Consider the following 19,961-nt stretch of genomic DNA (forward strand, 5'->3'; position numbering starts at 1 on the left):
GCATTTGCCTCATTACTAAACAGAGACAGTGGCGTGAGGAACCCAGGCTGGGATTGCAATCAAGTGGAACTTGATGTTTTGCCATTTGTCCCCTCCTTTCTTGAATACATAACACACTATCCTGCTCCTATGGACTCACCACGTTCACTCATCCAATCACCTCTCTCCAAGTCAGCCTGGTTCTCTTATAATCAGCTTTATCACAACTTAATCCCCCTGGGTACTGCCAGACATCCCTCTTTGAGTTACACATGTGATGAATCGTCTTTGAAACTTCTGGGATAGGACGTCTCCTTCTGGGCTCCTGGAAGGCTTTCCTTTCCGCTTGCCAGAACCTCTGATAAAGTAGGAAAATCAGCAATGAACCCATTCATTCCAAAAGAAAGCATTTCTTATTTCTTTCCCTGATGGGGCCATGCATTTACTCTTCATTCCTTTCCATGGCTGACGCTTCTACAATTCCAGAAGATGCTCACACAACGGCATTATCTTAGGCTTGACATGCCTTGGATGAGTTACAATATATTCTTACTTCTTCCTTTCCCCCACAGACTTGCAGAGTTGAAGGAGAGGTCTTTGAAGAAAATACTGCAGTCATCCAGGCATCATTCAATCCTGGCCTCACATTAGCTGTGCAGTCTCCACCATTCAACCTCTAGAACGGACACAGCTGAAGCATCTGCCAGTTCAGAGCAAAAGATTTAAGTGTTTGGTATTAAAGAAACAGAGGTTTCCGGTTTTAACTTTCAAGTATTGGTTCTGCCAATCACTTGTTGGATAGCTTTGTGCAGACCACACAGCCTCCTGGACTTATGTCTCATGCACCAAATAGAAATGTAAATGATAACTCCTCAGAGAGGTGGTGTGTCCAGTGCAGGCTGAAGGTGCTCTCTAAATGGTAGTCATAGTTTTCTTTCTCTTCTTCATATTCCTCTGCTTATTAATATTCCCCTGGTTTTCATTATAACTGCTTTTCTATATTTTGTTTTCCTATTACTACAATCACTGTACCATAGTACTGTCATAGAATATGTACAGGGCTTGGAATACCAGTTTCTTGCTGCCTTGATTTGCTGAACTCAAGAGTTAGAAAATACAGACTTCTAGATTATTTCCAATCACTTTCCCATCTCAGATATGGCAAAATTTAAAAAAAAAAAATGGTTTTCTAGACTGAGACAAATAGCTCATTTTCTGATTTATTAATTAGCTCTTAAATGCAACCAGCCTGAGTCCCACGCATGTATCTCTAAATCCACATTCAATGAAGAGGGCTTCCTTTTAGTCATGATTAACGTCAAAGACTTGCCGTCCGGTTGGGTGATTTAGTGTGAAAGCTTGCCTATAAGTCACATCTTGTTCAAACAAGCCATGTCAGCCCTTGGTTTATCTGGCTACTCTTTTCATTTGCACCGTTGGAGGCCAAAACAAATGACTTCCTGAAATTAATCTCACGAGCTCCAGAGGTATTCCTGGCTTACACATTTGTTGCTGTTATATACCCTTTGTTGAGGGTAACTAAGGCAACCAAAAGTATATGGGATGGTGACGTGTGTCTACTCACAGTCTATTTTCACCTTCCTCCTGCCTCCATATTGTAATTGGAAGGGTGCATACTGGGGGTGGGGTATGGAGTCTCATTTTGAGTCCTGTCAATGGAATTCCAGTTTATTAGTTCTCCCTAAAGTCATGCTTAAAACAGAGCTGTCAATACCAGGTCATCATCTGTTCTGATAGAAATGCTTCCAATGAACTACCAGATATGTCATTTGTCATATGGAACATACTCAGTAAATAACCACTATTATTATTATGGTCAGCTAAAACATTAGATTTCTACTGTGATATCAGAGAAATATTTATATTCAGAGGGTACCGAAACCAAGGTGTGAAATGTGGGCTGCCACTCCTTCCCAGGCTCTCTGGGCTCAGGTGTGCTTCCATTTCTTAGGTTCCCAATGCACTGGCTGTGCTACCCTATCCTGAGGAGCTCACATGGCTAGCAACAGCATGAACTGTTCTGAAAAGATGCCCACCCTGTGGAGGAAGTTTTTGTTTAATCCCAATGGCCTCTCTTCACACTGCTCACACAGAATGCAAAGGGACACATTCTTACCCCATACTGTGCCTATGTAGCATCTATGTTACTCAAATATTACTGCATCAAAAACCATATTTTATCTCAATAGGGTAGGAAATTCTTTGACTGTGCACATGTAACACACACACACACACACACACACACACACACACACACACACACACACACACACACACACACTTCTACACATAGTTAATCACTTCTACACATAGTTACCCTGAAAAAACTTGCTCATGTGATTATAGGGGTTGAGAATCCAATGGCCTTATTTCTATCAGCTAGAGACCCTTGAGAACTGATGGTGTAATTTTTAACCTGAGTGTCACAACTTTGGGCTTTCAAGAACCTGTGTTGTAAAACCTAAGTCTGGAAGAGATGAGGTTCAATGACTGATTCAAGCAGCTCTGTGGTTCGACTCTAAGACAAGAGATGGGGTCACGCTCAACACATCAAAGAACACAGGTACATCCAGAAATAGCTCTCTGTGGCCCAGTCAAGGTGATAAATAACAGTTTTCTCTCTCATATTGTTCTTTAAGTACTTGATATACCTCAGCAATAGCAGGGTCAATTCGTGTTCAAATGTTAATTGAATTTATTTGAGTTCAAATTATAGATTAACTCCTAGGCTCTTCTCCCCTTGTCTTCTCTACTCTTTAGGTTTTTGTTGTTGTTGTTGTTGTATCTCCAAAGATCTGTCCACAAAGCTTTCTTTTATCATCTTATTTCTTGGGGTTTTGTTTGAGGCCCCTTTAAGATTGGCAAACACCTCTATAATGACTTGACACATAAATTTTAGTCATAACAGTAAAAGCAAGATAGCAAAAAGACCTTCATCATTTGGAAAAATGTCACAATGAGACACATGTCTTGTTTGTGACTTATTGTGCAACTTGCATGCCTTATTAATACAACTCGCTGTGTCTCTCAGACTTGCAGCCTTGGGACATTGGTCTTGGCTTGCTACTCCACCAAGCACAAGAAGAAGTCTGTGGAAGAGTGAAATACTATTTGGATGGGGGTGATGAAGCAACTAAAAATCATCTCTCACAGATTCAGACAAGCATCCTCGAAGGCACAGCTCCTACCACCGAGATGGAAGGTGCTGCTACTGCCTGTGCCTAAGCCAAGTGGTGGTTTGCGCTCCTTTCATTCCAGCACACTGGAGGCCATAGGAGGAACTCTCTGAGTCTGGGGCCAGCCTGGTCTACAGAATGAATTCCATCTCAGCCAGTGCTACACAGAGAAACTCTCTCTTGAACTGCCCCTCCAAAAACTAGGTTGTATTCCCAAAGGAGACCACAGTTCAAGTCATTATTCAGCAGACCCTGTAGCTCACAAGATTTCACAGATATTTTGGACAAGGCAGAATGTAGAAACCTACCCCTACTTATTCACTTGCCATTGCACAGTTTGGGCTCTGACCCACTCAGAATCTGGGCTGTACTGATTTTTATTCATTTATTAATATCTTAAAACTTTCTTCTTTCATACAATACACCCCTACCGTAGGTTTCCCTCCCTCCATTCCTCCCAGACTCTCCCCTTACCTCATGTACCCCCAAGATCAACCCCTCCTCTGTTTCCCCTTTTTAAAATTTTTTTGTTTTATTTGAGTTACAAACAAGATTGAATTACATGACAATCCCAGTTCCCAAACCATTCTGAGCGAGGTAACCCAATCACAAAAAGACAAACATGATATGTACTCACTCATATGTGGATTTTAAACATAGAGTAAGGTATTACCAGCCTACAATCCACACTGCCAGAGAAACTAGTAAACAAGGAAGACCCTAAGAGAGACAAACATTGTCCCCTGGAGAAGGGAAAAGGGTCAAGATCCCCTGAGCAAATTGAGAGCATGGGAAGAGGAGGGAGGGAGTTACGAGAATGAGAAGGGAAGAAGAGGAAGGATGCAGAGGTCATGAGGGAGCAGAAAGGTTGAGTCAGGTGTAGATTAGAAGAAAGAATATTCAATAGGTAGGGTTTTAGTTGGAGGGGGTGGTAGGGGAGGAAAGGAGGGAGAAGGGAACTGTTTCCCTTTAAAAAAAAAAAAAAAAAGCAGGCCTCCCAGGGATATCCACCAAACATGACCTAACAGGATACAAAAATACTGGGCCCAAATCCTCATGTCATGGCTGGACATAGAAACCCAGCAGAAGGAAAAGGGGTCCAAACACAGGCAAAAGGGTCAGAGACAGACACACTGCCATTGTCAGGAGTCCCACAAGAACACCAAGCTACACAACCTTAAGGGATACACAGACAACTTACGTCAGCCCCATACATGGTCTATGTTTGTTGCTTCAGTTTCTGTGAGGCCCCATGAGCCCTACTTAATTGATTCTGTGGGCAATATTCTTTTGGTTCCCTCATCCACTCTGGCTCTTACAATTCTTCCTCCCTCTCTTCTTTGGGTTCCCCCTGGCTCCGCCTGATGTTTGGTTGTGGGTCTCTGTACCTGCTCCCTTAGGTTGCTGGATAACACCCCTCTGAAGACAATCGGGCTGGGCACCAATCTGTGAGTATATCAGAGTGTATTTATTTGTAATTTCAATGTTTTTGAGTGCCAAGGGAGAACTTAGAAGACTGATGTCTTCTTATCAGCTAGCAACATCGCAGTTCTAATCAGAGACCAACTGCAACCCCTGCAAATACTGACTGCAGTACTCTCCAGTGTGCCAAATGCTGTGGCGAGGACCTAAGAAGCTCTGTCTTATGAACTAATTTCTGTTAAGTACGCGCAATTAAAATGCCCCTTATTCTTTGTGAGCTGTATACATGCATACATACGTGCATACAATTTGTTTGGATTAAATCCACTCCCCCCATATCCCTCCTGCCATCATTTTTTTCCTCCCAACATCATATACTTCTTTTTAATCCCATCAATTGCAGTCAATGCTGTTGTGTGTGCTTGAGTCCAGGATGATACACACTTGAGCCCTGGCAGGCTGCATCCCTGAAGAAAACTTATTCTTCTCTAGGTACCACAAAGCACCAACAGCTTGCAGCTATGAGTGGGGTTCTGTGGGTGCCTCCTCATGCATGCTGGAATTTTGGCCCATGGTGTTAAGATATTTGTTGAAAATTTCTCATCTGATATGGAGAAAAATTATGACTTGACCTCCCACCAAACTAAAGGAAATCTGTATATCTCTGGACTTGGGATAGTGTTTAACTAATAGTGCACTTCAGACGAGTGATCACTGTCTCGTGTGACCCTTGGCGTGTATCTACAAAGGTCTGGAAGAAAGGTGTCTCACCCTTTTCTGATTTGTACTTTCATCAATATCATATAAATGCCAGGATGTCACGTGCACAGACATTCCCAGTTAATGTTCCCAGCTCTAAAATACTCACAATCTCTTATTTAGTGCCAACCTTATGTAACAAGAGGCCGGTTCTGCAAGAGAAGAGCAATGGGATGCTTTTCATTATTCCAATGAGTAGGAAACTAGAGAAAATATTTGGTCAGGTCGTCAAGATCCAATCCCATTAACTTTCTGGAAACCTGACACCCAAGAGCAATAAATAAGTGAATGAAATATAATGAAAAACAAACAAATACAAATGACTGGATGAGATTTTCTGTAGTCTGAGATAGATAATTCGGCAAGCTCTGCACACTGTGAGGTAGGACTTGCCCACAAAAATTGAATAAATATGTTAGCACACTGTGTTTTCACATCACATCACATCGCTGAGTTTGCACAAAGGGTCTTAAAAATAAGATCAAAAGTGACAATAAGGCAATCCAAGTAAAGCTGAGTGGGTTGATCTGCCCTGTCAGCAAGCTTTCTTTTGGAAGAGATATGGAGTCTTTCCTCAGCCCCAAACACTACAAGTTTTATCCTTGACCTTTAGTCTATATGCCAAATATAATTAACAGGAGAAAGTGAACCAGCTGACTAAGAAGGTCGTGTTGGAAGATATTAGGTCAGTGAGACTCTATACCTTCCATGAATTATTTATACTGCTTAATATCCATTTTGAAGGAGAAAAATACCAACTAACAACTCGTGTGCGCATGTGTGTGCATGTGTGTGTATTTTTATTTGCTTTTATTAGAATGATCCCAGTAACTTAATTTTCAAAAAGGAGAAGAAAAGCAATTATTTCTGAGCATTTTAAAATAGCTCTTCTTTTGGCTTTGTAGGGTGATTAAATGAACAAGAATGCATTCATTTTCAAGGCAGCATAATCATAACCATCCAGAGACTGATGCTAAAGTCATCCCACTGGGATCCTGGGCTGTGGAGTCACTGTAACCTAGCATGTAATTCTAGCTTGTCTTAAGAACTTTGTGTGACTTGTATAGAATGGCCTTGATTTCTGTGTTAGTAACACAGGATAAATGCTAAATGTTTCACAGCAATTGCAAGTTCAGTCGTGACATGGGTGCTCAGTACAGGGTATGCCATTATGATTTGCTCACTAGGCACCCATATCTAAAGAGTGATACTCTCGCCCTCTACATGACTACCCACTTAGGAAAATGAATAGAGCACATGTGTCAAACCTATGGGGATTTGCTACGAGAAACACAGGGACATTCCTGGTCTGGGTCCCATCTCACTCTCTCTTCTCTTTCCACATTAGGTTGTGGGTCACAGAGTTCTCCAGTTTCTTCATGCTCCCCACTTTTCATAGTGCCTAGGACATCCTTTGTCCTTTGAACACTATCAGCAATCCTTTGTGTTCCATGACACTTGCCAAAGAATCATAATATCTGATCTCCATGTCTCCTGGAATGGGGCCTCTGCCAGGCTTTTCTTCTGTATTCCCATATCTATATGTCTTGACTTGCGATACCGTCCGCAACAGCTGATGTTTGTGTTGACTTACTAATCTATGGAAAGAGAGGCCTGCTGAGCTTCCAAATATGGGAATACCACTTTTGCATTTCAGTATTACTAGGGTGCAGTATCGGGTCTGTTGTGTGACCGGGTACAAAATAAATGCTGACCAAATCTTTTGAAGAAACTTTTATTAATATTCTTCATGCAAAATGTGACCCTAAGGACTAAATACAGAGAATTAATCTTGCTTTGAAATCTATGGCTTTCTAAGTATTTTGTGATTGATTCTATTATCTGTCTATCTACTTACAGTGATTTTCCCTCCTTTTTTCATGATTATAAGCAAAACAAACTGATTTCCAGCTGAGGCACACTTTTCTGTTGATTAAAAGAAAAGTATTTAATTTGCATATTCATTCTTTCAACTAAACATTCTCTCTATGCCAAATTTATTAATACTCTGCCTGGACTTGCACAGGTACTGGCGAAATAGCAGCTCAGTATAGAGATAGAGTCTTTTATCTGAATATTACATGGGAAACATATTAGGAAAAATTGTTCCCAAATACAGCCATAACATAAAGATCAAACTGAGACACGTGCTGTGAAGGCAAATACAAGGTTCTGGAAGGAAATTGTATTCCTTCAAAGTGGTCCAGGAAGGTTTCCCTGGAATCTCAACAGTTAGGAAGAGTGCTATATAATGAGAGAGATCCAGGAGGATGAATGGATTGTAGGGAGTGGGCATCAGTGAGGGATGAAGGCGTGTTATTGCTTTGCAGCAGGAAGCAGATCAAGGTGGCTTTTCAAATATTACCTCTACTGAAATGCAAGCCCAAAGGAAACAAACCCAACTCATTTCTTTCAGACTGGCTTCCTGATATCTATTAGTTCCCCTGCCTGCTTCTCATTAGATGAGCTACCTATATTCCATTGGATATAATCGGATTTATTTGGTGCCCTGGGCACTGATAGAAAATCTGCCTTTAGTATAGTCTGCTCAAACAGGGGGGAAAGTGCCTTTATGAACTAAACAAGGCCAAAAAAGAAAGAAAGTTCTACAGAGAAATTGTTGTAATCGGGCCACATTGTGCTGACTTCTGATTGGTTAATCTGGGATGCAGTTTCCATGTGTACATTGGTCTGCATTCAGAAAAAGCAGCAACCGGGGAGCTGGCGGTGTGCTGAGGTCAGAGGATGTTGTTACAAGAGGTGAGTAATGGGAAGAACATTGGATTCTCAGTTACATCTGAATTCCAGCTTGGTTTCAACACAAGCCAGGAAGTGACTTCTTCCCCTGCTTCCTCGGAGAAGATAGGATTGGATAACGTATCTACTCTGGGTCCCTAGTGCTTCTGTGTGCAAAGGGATCGTACTCCAACTCGGGCAGGAAATGGGGGATTCATCTAGTGAGAGTTAGTACAATCTTCTCAGGTGCTTGTGACAAACTGCAGCCTCTGAGCAAATACTGCCAATTAGATGTCCCTGGGGGCTGAATTTACACTCACAACATCCCAGGTACTTGGCTGGGTATCAGGCTATAGAGACAAGGTGCTAAGGCATTGATAGGCTGCTACTATTCAAATCATTGTAAAACACAAAAACTTATGTGTAGCTAATTAATAGGACCCCGATGGGCAGTGTAAACTCTTCCTTCATTGTGGACATTTGTTTTGTTTAATTGAATACTAGTTGACATTAGTTTTGTGGTTGCCAGATAATGTGTTGTGCTGATCTGAGACTTGAGGTCTGGAAGAGTTCATAGGATGAAGTGATTCATGCCACTACTGAATAATTCTTTCCCATGTCAGCCTGGTTATTTTTTAAGGCTATTAAACTAATAAAGATTCTCCTAAGTTCAAGTCAAATATGAATGACCTTGATAGCATTTTGTCATATGTACATTGTACTTGTACAGTTTGGGTATTGGTGCCAAATCACCAATTAACACCCATAACCTATGTCATACATGAGAAAAGGCCTCTGATAGTCAGCCCTCTGGGGCTTTAAATTCCCCTCAGTTAGCCAAAGTCAGTTTTTGCTGGCTGCCAGCCAAAGAACTTCGTCTTCTAGTTCTACTGTATTGATTCCCTAGCTGGCCCCCGTTTGACATCTTACTTCCTCAACCAGCAGTTCACTAGCGTAGCTTTGTATCTTAGTGCAGAGCTACACTGAGTTGGTTGCTAACCAGGGTGGCCTGTCCCCTAGACAGTATAAAACCAGTGGAAAATGGGTAAGTAGGCCTCCAAATAGGCTGATGCTTGAAGATCTCTTTCATGGCTTATAAAGGAAAGAATGACTACGAGGACAAAACTCCATAATAGAAAATCTGTACTACCTAATTGTGCCAGCACTTCTGAGGGCCCATTAACAGGGCACTCTTACCAAAACCAAGTCTCTTCAGTCAAAAAGAAGCCATTCCATTGATGTCAGGCATTTCTTAAGGGTTAGAGTAAATGGTTTTCTTTCAACTGCTTCTCCTCTTTCTTTTTCTGTTCACATCTGCCTCTTTTCTGTTACTCTGCCTTTGGTTTTCTTCGCCTTCTCTTTCTATACTGTGACTCGTCCTTTTGTTTTAATGGCGAGTTTCTTCTCCATTATTTTTTACAGTGCTTCCTGTTCTCTTAACAGCATTGCTGCTGTCCTAGCCTACTGTTATTGCTCTTTTCATCACACAATACACTTTGTATTGCTTAGATGACCATCCCCATGCTGCAGTGTCACTCAAATTTCCATGACTATTTGGAAGAGGAGTGGTTTCAGCCTAATTTAGGCCACTTTGAGGTTTTCTGCTTCCTGGGATTGGTACACCCATGGCATTAAAAAGAGAATGCCCATTAGATCCTTCTAACTAAATCTCTAGACCCATTCTTTGAAACCCGATTGCTCAGCTTTTCTTTTATGCCAGTAAGCCATTCCAACTGTTCAACAGACCCATTCGTGTAGCAGTCAAAAATCCTAAAACTACCCCCTATTTTCCTTTTTTTCAGAAATATCTCGTCTATCGAAATTAGCGCTGTTCGAATCCAATGCACACCTGAAAATACAGATTAAGATGGATGTTGGCTACATAGAATACAAATGAATATCCACACAGACTAAGTTAGCATGCGATCCCACGGCGGAGGACCTGTGTGGCTCTTCTCGTGAGCTGTTTCTTCCTTAGACTAATGGAGAACACAGCGAGACCAATGCTCACTGCTCTTCTCAGAGAACAGGCACCGGTATGGAGTTTTTCTAGGCCAGAGTATGGAAGTCTCAAATTTGACTTCCCCATTGTCTAGATTTACTTTACTCTCTTACAAGGGGAGGGGAAATGGATCTCTTGAGTTACCTTCTAAAGACATTATTTACCACACCTGCATTCCACTGAAGGTTCATTCTCTAGAACCTGTTTTTCCAGTTCTCTCCCTCCCACCCCCCACACCCGTCTCTGTCTCTGTCTCTGTCTCTGTCTCTGTCTCTCTCTCTCTCTCTCTCTCTCTCTCTCTCACACACACACACACACACACACACACACACATACACACACAAATGTCTCTCCTCCAACATCTGTTTTAATTTCTTCTAAGAAAAGAATCTGGAAACTCTCGGTGACTTTGAACCCCTGAAGACCATGTATTTACCATCCACATTTCCCATTGGCCATGAGCTTAGGGTGCATTTAACCACAGGGTCTCTCTTCAGAACTGGAGATTTCTGTGTAAGGTATCATGTGTTTTGGTTACACTCAGTTTACATTTCCCTGAGATGCTGTGATGGTGTGCGCCTGAGATGGAAATTCTTCATGACTTGCTAACCTACGAACGGGCTGGTTTGGGAAATGCTCTCCTTTTAATCTCTGATGTTTCCTTTCCCTTGGTTTAAGGGAAATGACATTTTCTGGTGCAGAGGAATGAAACAGTACCTTTCTGTTGGTGACAAGCATTAAAGAACTTTCATTGGCTGCCTGCGCACATGTGGCAACATGGCTGAGCCACAAGCTCATTGTCTCAAATGGTCTCAAAAAAATCGAAAGATGAATACATCGTGGTGATGGTGTTTATCCGGAAGCACGCTTAATAGCTCTGGGATTAGGACACAAGTCTAAAAGAATTTGCTTAGGAAAGAACCAGGGTTTTAAATATTCCCTCTAAAATGCAGGCTGCTGAAGCCCATTGCAAGAGTCGTTTGTCTGCCTATTAGTTAGAGCATTTGTTGTAACGTAATTGCAGGAGAAAAAAGCTTGCCATCCACAGGGCCTGTTGCAACAGCTGGTAGCGGGTGCATTTCTGTCTAAGGAACAAATCATACTGTTTTTTGTTTGTTCGTCTGTGGGTTTATTTTTTTTTTCCATTTTGTTTTCGTCCTGGAGAAGCTTACATTGTGATAGGCTATATCCCCTAATAGATACAATACGTCTTCTCTGTGGAACCTACAAAAGAAATCAATGGTTTGTTTTATATCCATTGTCTCCCCAAATTCCCTCATCCATATCCCTTGTCTGGGCTGGGTAACTTAAGCACAGCCATACTTCATAATAAAATGTTGGCTTATAAACTTGGGCTTGGGCTAGACATTTGAGTAGGGCCTTATTTATTTATGGAATTATTTGTAGTCCTGGAAGTCAGCAAAGGAGAGGAAACAGGAGACTGGGTAAAGTATGTGCTCACAAGGAGTGTTTCTCCATAAAGGGATACAAGATCCATGGAATACGTAACCAAGGAGTGACGTGCACACACGTGAGGTCTTGGGAGCAGCAATAATAGTATTACTAACAACGAACATAGAGGTGAAAATTACCTAAGGATGAGAAATGATGTTTGTCTTTATTTTGGGTAATTTTTTTTTTCTTGAATAAAAAAGATGACAGAAGAATCATCTTCCTGAACCTTCTGACCCCGAAGGTGGGAGGAACCAGGGTGACCAAGTAGGCAGCCAAGTAGCTGAATGAACCTAAAGGAACGACTTTATGTTCTCCAATCTGTTTTTGTTACCTTCAAAATGATAGCAATATTTAATGACGTTTTTATGACTGAGCAAAACTGTGTGATGGACTTGAAATATCTCGGCTCAAACATATCTGACATTCAATAAATGCCAGTTTCATTGCTTGTCCCAGCAGGACCAAATACTTAGCTGTTATCGCTCAGAAGGTGTGCTCAGCCTTCCTCTCCCAGCATTTCCTGAATGCAGCAGGTCAGAATCTAGATTTCCAGTTCAGATTCTGGATCAATTCCAACCCCAATTTTTCAGTGTACCCATGGAAAGTACACTTTTATACTTGTGAGTGAAATATGAAAATTGAAATTATAGAAGGTGGCCTATTCCTGCAGCCATGTTGTGTTTCTTGTCAGAGAGGACTGTGGGGGAAACAGAGTTCACTCTGCAGTTGGGTGGGATTGACAAGCAGCTGCTGGGCAGTGGACGCACACGGAACTCTAGGGTCTGTGTGGAGTTTCCGGCATTGATGGTAGCTTGCAGATAGTAATTGGTATCTGGTCTAGCCAGAGGCATGGCTCTAAGTTCTGAGCTGAGATGTAGGCTCCCATACATGGTCTTTGTTTCCTCCTTCTAGAAGAGTTCCTGTCTTAGGGGGTGGGCGTGGGCATGGGAGATGCTTCACAGGTGAGTCTCTTGCTCTTGTTTTCTCTTTTGGGGCTTTGTTTTTTGTTTGTTTGGTTGGTTGGTTTGGTTTGGTTTGGTTTTTTTTTTATTTTTCGAGACAGGGTTTCTCTGTAGCTTTGCAGCTTGTTCTGGAACTTGGATCATAGACCAGACTGGCCTCAAACTCAGAGATCCACCTGCCTCTGCCTCTGGCTCCCCAGTGCTGGGATTAAAGGTGTGCACCACCTCCGCTCTGCTCTTGTCTTTCACCTCTGTTTTTATATCTTTTTCTCATTAAAGGATTATGATGGTGCTTTCTGCTTTCCACTCTGGATTCTTAAAAGGCAGAGAAGTTGCAGCCTAGGAGCACACAATTTTAATAACAAAATTGCCTACAATTTGTAAAACAAAAACAAAAAAAATGGTATTTAAGAACAGAGCATAAGTTATTACAGCATCTTGCAAATTTAATTTTTATTTTATTTTATTAACTTTTTTTCATTTATTTTACACACCAACCTCAGTTTCCCCTCAATCCTGCCCCCAGTTCCCTCCACCCCCCCCCAGACTCTGGTCTACTCCTCCTCCTTTCAGAAAGGGGCGGGCCTCCCGTGGACATGAACAAAGCATGGCACATCAAGTTGAGGAAGGACCTAGATCTTTCCTCTGTAAAAAGTCTGGGCAAGGTAATCAATGATGGGGAACATGTTCCCAAAAGCCAATGAGGCACATTTCTTACGTTAACATGAAGAAAAATATTTGAAGTAGGGTTACTTTTTTGCAAACTTGCAATTATTTTGCTGTCAGAAGAGACTCCATTTTACCAAGTTGAATTTACAACCTGTGTTACAAGGTGATCTTTTAATTTACCAGAAAATAATTTTAAACAAATCAAATACTCTTGTGTGAATGACATATTTCTGATGTTTGTCTTAGAATAAAGAATGATCAGAGCCAGCATGTAAAACATGGAGGTGGTGAAGAGGATTGTTCTATAACAAGTAAAGAAATAACAGTAGGTAGAAGTTATAAAGTCTAAATTCGGGGCAACACGAGAACGAACTCTGTAACATCCCACAGTGAAATGGTAGCCTTCAAATGAGGGAAGGGGCTATTTAAATAAGAAACAGGCAAGTATTTTACAGGGATGAATTACAAGGGATTTTCAAATATGGAGCTGGGTTACAAAAACCTCATGGTCTCTTTTAATCTAATATCATGTGATATTTTTTCCTATCATTTTTACTATGGTTTCAATTATTTGTCATGTAAAAGTGATATGTAAACCGGGCAGAGGTGGTGGCACATGCCTTCAATCCAAGCACTCCAGAGGCAAAGGCAGGCAGATCTCTGAGTTTGCTGTCAGCCTGATCTACAGAGTAATTTCCAGGACAGCCAAGGTTACACAAAAAAGCCTTGCCTTGAAAAACAAACAAACAAACAAACAAACAAAACCTGCTAAGCTCATTTTTTCTTTTTTTGTGCACATTTTTTATTTGAATTGGAAACAAGATTGTTTTACATGACAATCCCAGTTCCCTTCTCCCTCCCCTCCTTCCCTACCACCCTCCCCTTAACTAAAACCCTACCTATCACATATCCTTTCTGCTCCCCTGGATGGTGAGGCCTTCCATAGGGTGTCATCAGAGTCTATCTTATCCTTTGGGATAGGGTCTAGGCCCACTCCTGTGTGTCTTGGCTCAGGGAGTATTCCTCTATGTGGAATGGGCTCCCAAAGTCCACACCTATGCTAGGGATAAGTACTGAACTACTACAGGAGGTCCTATAGATTTCAGAGGTTTCCTCACTGAAACCCATGTTCCTGGGGCCTGGATCAGTCCCATGATGGTTTCCCAGCTATCAGTCTGGGGAGCAAGAGCTCCCCGATGTTCAGTTCAGTTGTTTCTGTGGGTTTCACCAGCCTGGTCATGACCTCATTGCTCTTCACTCATCCTTCTCTGCACAGAAAATTATATGGTAGAGACAGAGTAGCTCTTTGATGGTAGTATAACTAACACTCATTGCTTTGTACTTTAAGTATATGTATATAGGAATATGTAATAAATACATGTATATGTGAATGAGAAAAGATAATATGGACCACTCATCCAACCATTCATCTATCCAGTCAATTTGCTATGCATTATTTGATTTATAACTCAGATCTGTATTGTCTAGAAGCTACAAGTGTGTACACACATTTATATTAGCCAAATGAAGAGACAGTGAATTAAATGAACCACAGCAGGAATGCATTCTATTTGATGTATGCCAGAAGGTCTAGTAAAGCTTGAAAATGAGCTGTATAATTCATTGGTGCCTCAGAAGCAAAATAGGGACCCCGCCATGTATTTTGACTATAGGATGAAGGATTCTGGTTTCTCACATGTTTCTATCTGTCACTGTATGTGTGGTGTGCACGTATGTATATGCCTGTGTGGATATATACACCCTGGCATGTACAGGCACCCATGCATGTGCGTGCCTATGGATGTGAAGTTTCAAGGTCAACACTGGGTTGTTCTCAGGTGTTCTATATCTTACATATTGACACAGGGTCTCTGGCTGAATCCAGGACTTGTTTACTAGTATAGCATGAATAATAAATACCCAGAGACAGTTATCGGGGTTAAAGCTGAGGATCAGTGTAGCAAAGCAGCCAGTCACTAGAGAGTTCTCACCTCTACCCATGCTCAGATCAAAGGGGCAATCCTGTCCTCAGACTGTATCTCCAGACAAACCTCAGACTGCACTGAGCTCCTGTCTCCCCCTGCCTTATATTCCTCTCTAGGGTTGGCATTAATGGCTTGGGATCCCAAGTGCCGAGATCACCTTTGCGATGATCTCTGTTTCTCTTTTAGACTGGATCCATTTTGGATAGCTCAAGGTTGCCTTAAACTCACTGTCTCCCGAGTGCTGGGATTAAAGGTGTGTACCACCACTGTCTGGCCTCTGTGGCTAACTAGTGTGATTAGCTTTGCACTCTGATCTTCCGGCAAGCTTTATTTGTTATATCGTAAGCAAAATATCACCACATGCTAGTCTAGACAGGCTGTTGCTCTTGGAATTCCATGATCCTGCCTTCCATGTGGAGATCACAAGCAGGCCTCCATGTCCCCCAGGGTTTCCATGGCTCTAACTGTTCACACTCAGATCTTCACACTTGTAGATGTCATGTACTTTAACTGCTGAGCCAGTTCCCACCTCCTAACAGTTTTCAAATACTCAGTTGAATCTGGAATCAGTGACATCTCAGAAGTTCACTTCATGTCAGAAGGAGGTGTTTAAAATATAATTTTCAGCCAGGGCTTGGCGGAATGTTACCTGCTAGTCTAGCATTTAGGACGCTGAAACAGAAAGATTATGGATTCCATGTTGGCCTGAACTGCATAGCCAAACCTTGGCTTAAAAGAAACCTAGAAAAAAATTTAATTTTCAATTAAATAAAATCTCTCTGACTTTCAAATTGACCTTCCAAAAGAGTTTTCACTCTGGGTCCTTCATGTTCATGGTGAATGCCAGGCAGAAGGCAGTAGACTGTCCGATTTGACTAGCATGTTTGATTTTATTTCCAATAGGAGCCAATTAGATTATTGATTAAGTAATTTAATAATTATAATTGGCTACTCAGGCAGAAGTAGCTGTTCACATCCAGGCATGGACTCCCATGACTGCAATGAGGGTATGAATTGCAAATTTGACATTGCTTAATTAGCATTTAGGAAAATATGTGTTTCCATTTTTTTTTTACTGAAAATGAATATTATAAAACCATTATCACAAGACAGTTTCGAAGATTTAGTAGGCTGTGAAAGCATTTGGTAACATGGGTTAAATGTGTGGTTTTCAGATCTGTTTGAATCACAGGAATATAGTGGTGTAAGAGAAAGAGGAAGACATTTTTAAGAAGTCACACGTGACTAGACTTGAAGCATAAAGCTGGGTTCCATTCTTCTTAAGTGATGTGCACACCTTTGTATGGTGGCCAGCTTTACCTCTGGGTTATTTCTTGTTCAAAGCATCAGTAACTAATATCTGCTATGGAATAAGAGCCCCGTGGCTAGTAAATGGATGTATATCTAGACTTGACTTAGTGGCTTTGTGTCCTTGACCAAGTAAACAGTAGCTAAACCTGTGATTATGGAATCCACTTTTCAAGCCAGACAGATTCTCATACAGCTAAAACTTCTCCTACCTACCTATCTGCATATCATGGGACAGAACCCTAAAAGCAATACCAGCCTAGATATAAGCCAAAGATAATCCACACTCTGAGTGCTATAATCTGTTTGGTGCTTGAAATTCCTAGTGCCAGAATCACACTAATTCTCTAGCCTGTTCCCACACCATTTCAAGGGCCTTGATTTCTTTACCATATGTGGCCAACATTGTATAGACTGGAAAAAATAAAATCACTCTGAAGCCAGCAACTATAATGACACACACAGGTGGAAAGCAGGAAGAGGCTTTAAAAGTCTTATGCCATTGTGCAAAGGGACAGTGATTTTATCAAAATGTGTGTGCTTCTCTATCTTCTACAATTAGCAGGTTATGGGGAGAATGAATGGGAACTATAGGCTCACTTTGTGGTGACATAAATCATGTTTAGAACCTTCTAAGTGTTCTGGGAGGCTCTGGGAAACTCCAGACCATTGACTCCCTATAATTACATTTCATCATATTTGCTTGGGATTTGTCTGTTAATAGCATCTCTTGATCAGCTTAACTGCCTTCTCTGTAATTAAACAGTTAAGGAAAGCATTTGGATAATATTATGCTAATGATACAGTTTTAAAAATTAGGATAATTTTAAAGAAAAAATTTAATCTTCTATTAAGTTTGGCTTTGAACTGCTTTGGCCATAATGGTGATGTCTTCAAACTTACCATTTATGTAGCTCACTTTGCAGTTAAGGAGTCTTAACATTTGTTCAGAGAAAGATGAATCCCCATCTTTGGATTTTCTTCCCAGTCTTGGCCATCGTCGAATGGGTTAACATTTTGAATAGAAGGATAAAATGGCTACATGACTTTCCTAAACTTGTGTCAGTGCTTAAATGTATCGTATGTTTCTAATTAAAACATAGTTTGAAGATCTGCCATGTTTATGAGAAGCAGGCTACATAGTGCAGTCTTGTTGTTCAACAAGCCCCAAATGTTAATGACTTACAAGGGTAAGCTTGCTTTGTGTTTTGTTTTTATTATATTGTATGTCAGTAGCTGCACCAACTGTGCTTTTGCGTACTCTACATGTCTTCTCACTTTGGGTCCTTTCTTAGAGGAATAACACACATCTGTCACATGTCATGTGGGTTACAGATGGCATCCAGTTAAGCAAAGTTGCAAAGACCTATTTAGAATTTGGATTTGTATACACACAATATCCGCTAACATTCTAATGACTTATGCAAGTTGTGCAACCAGTAGACGGGAAGTATTTTCTCCTTATACAAGAGAAGAAGAATATAATCCAAAGATTAAAATAATCTTCTAAATAGGCCCCCAAATGACATTAGCTGTGTTCAGGTTTAAATGCCATAAATAATCTCGCAAGCTTTTATGACAGGAGTGGAAGTAACAAGGTACTTGCAATAGTAGAATCTATCAGTGTATAGAGGGAATTTAGGGGGAAATTTATATACAATGCAGTACGAAGGGGACTTGCATTCATTTTGAGTTGTCTGTTGGAAGTACACCAGAAAGGTTTCTAGGTAATCAGATCCTTTCTCTAAAAGGTATCATCGAATTAAACCACTTCAGTCCTTAACTCTCCATGACCTACTGATCATGTAAAAACCATTCTTTAATTGTATAAGACAGCCTAACAGTCTTGTAAGAACATACAAACGAGGACAGTTTTCATACTTAAAAAAAAGGTAATGCAGGTTGATGGTAAGTTCTTCAAAAACATGTAATATATTTGGAATAAAGGGGGGTAGTTCCAACCCACACTGTAGCAAATCAAGGTTTATTTTATACCTTTGACTATATATTTCCTCTAGGTCATGAAAACTCAAGTCTAAAATATCTACTGGACCTTAGAAAAGAATGTACTATTGCCACTTTGATAGATGAGCATAATTTCTTATACTTAATCTGTATAATTGCAGAAGGTGTAGCTACCATCCCTCATCAAAGAAGCCTCTCTCTATAACAAATAGAGATCATCAGAAAAAAAAAAAACACAAGTGAACACAATGAAGAGATCAACAAATCATGCAGAGCCCAGCCCCAGTGATCCATCCACACCACAGCTCCTCATCTATGGCTCAGAAAGCATCACAGAATAGGGGGCAGAAAGACTGTAAGAGCCAGAAGACCAGGAAGTCTTGTGTGAAGCAGTCCCTCCTATTCATGGGTGCATAAACAAGGTCATAACAGCAGGAATATCTGTGTACATGTTGATACGGAAAGAGGAAAAAGTTTCAGATAAACTAGATAAAGGACTATAGACAAATCATAATTGCTCTGAGGAGAATTAGTCTCTCCCAGAGATGAGACTCTTATTGGCTGTCTATGGCAGCGTGGTCAACCTTGAAACTAAATAGACATCACCAGAAAAAATGGACTCAGAAAATTGTTTAAGCATAATATATGTATACACACCCCCATATGCATACAAATACATGCATAAAATTATATATATATATGTGTGTGTGTGTGTGTGTGTGTGTGTGTGTGTGTGTGTGTGTGTAGCAATAATAAAGAAAAAGAGACTATTGACCTGAAGAGATAGGTTGTGAGGGACATTTAAAGGAGGGAACTGTAGGGTGCTGGAAGAGAAAATGGAGAAAATGACGAAATTCTATTTCAATTGAAAACATTTTATTTAAAAAAAAAGAAATGCTTTCCCTTGGATAAAAGTTTCTTATCAAAAACTTAGACAATACACCACGTGAATATTCAGTGTTCACTGGCCACCTTCCATGTGAAGCTCAGTGCAATCTATCAAGCCAGGCAGTTATCCACTCAGTCACTCCAAGTCATTTACTTCATGTTTGAACCTAGAAATATAAGAATGAATGAAATATCATCACTTTCTTTGGAGTATCAGGAGCAGTACCACTCAGTTAAAATGCAACACAAAGTGTACGTGTGTGTGTGTGTGTGTGTGTGTGTGTGTGTGTGTGTGTGTGTGTACTTGAAACTTCTTAGTAGTCACCATTTACAAAATGAAAGCACAACTGAAGCCAATTTATAATGATGTGCTTTACCTCTGAATGTCAAAATATTTTTATTTGACCATGCCACCAACATAATGAATCATTAACCTATTTTGTATTATTTTCTACTTACTAATTTTACAAAACCTCTATGCATTGCATACTGATAGTAGGTCTCGATTCATTTGCTTAATTTCCAACATTCAAATACTCTAAACTGCTTTGATGCTGAAATTTAAATCAATGCAAAACTTGTCATGACCAATAAAATTCAGTCCTTTAGTCACACTGGCTGTGTTACAAAGTGC

Source organism: Cricetulus griseus, chromosome 10, assembly GCF_003668045.3.
Source record: "Cricetulus griseus strain 17A/GY chromosome 10, alternate assembly CriGri-PICRH-1.0, whole genome shotgun sequence".
NCBI classification, from domain to species: Eukaryota; Metazoa; Chordata; class Mammalia; order Rodentia; family Cricetidae; genus Cricetulus; species Cricetulus griseus.